The following is an 839-nucleotide window of genomic DNA, read 5'->3' on the forward strand; positions in this document are numbered from 1 at the left end:
GGAGATATGGGAATAGGTAGTAAACCCAAAACATGAAAGCATTTGATGTCCCTACTCCAGAGGAACTAATACAGAAACCTTAAACAGACAGAGGTCAACAAGAGAAGGGGATCAGGAGCCAGTGTAAAGATCAGGTAGAAATGAATCAACTAGGGTTGTAACACATTTATACATGAAAGCAATGCTAAGAATCTCTATGTATAGCTGTCCTTATCTCAACTAGCAAAACACGCTTTGTGTTCCTTATTATGCTTATGTCTTCTCTTCAACAAAATTAGAGATAGAGGCAGAACAGGTTGTACCTGGAAGCGAGGGAGGGAGGGGGGCAGGAGGGAGAAATGACCCAAACAATGTAAGCACATGTGAATAAATGAATAATGAAAGAAAGAAAGAAAGAAAGCAACTAAGGTAGAATGAAGAAAATTAGAGGAGACAAACCAATGGAAATATCACAAGGAAACTCCCTGTGTAGCTACCTTTATCTCAAGCTAAAATGTCATCTTTTTTCGTTTTATCTTTTCTCTTTTTCCTTCTACAAAATCAGAGAACATGAGGGCAGAGCAAGTCTTGCCTGGGGGAAGGCTGGCACCAACAGGAGGGGGTAGTGTTGGGGAAAGGGGTTGGAGGGTGAATATGACGCAAAAAATGTGTACACATGCATGTAAATGCAAAAATGATACCTGTTGAAACTACTCCAGGAATGGGGGAGAAAGTGAAGGAGAATGGTTGAGTGGTGAATTCATGCATGATATATTTGATACAATGTAAGAACCTGTGGCATTGTAAATGTACCCTTACCCATCACAACAATAAAGGAAAAAAAATGACAGGTAAAAAAG

This window comes from Castor canadensis, chromosome 1 (assembly GCF_047511655.1).
Source record: "Castor canadensis chromosome 1, mCasCan1.hap1v2, whole genome shotgun sequence".
In the NCBI taxonomy this organism is placed as follows: Eukaryota; Metazoa; Chordata; class Mammalia; order Rodentia; family Castoridae; genus Castor; species Castor canadensis.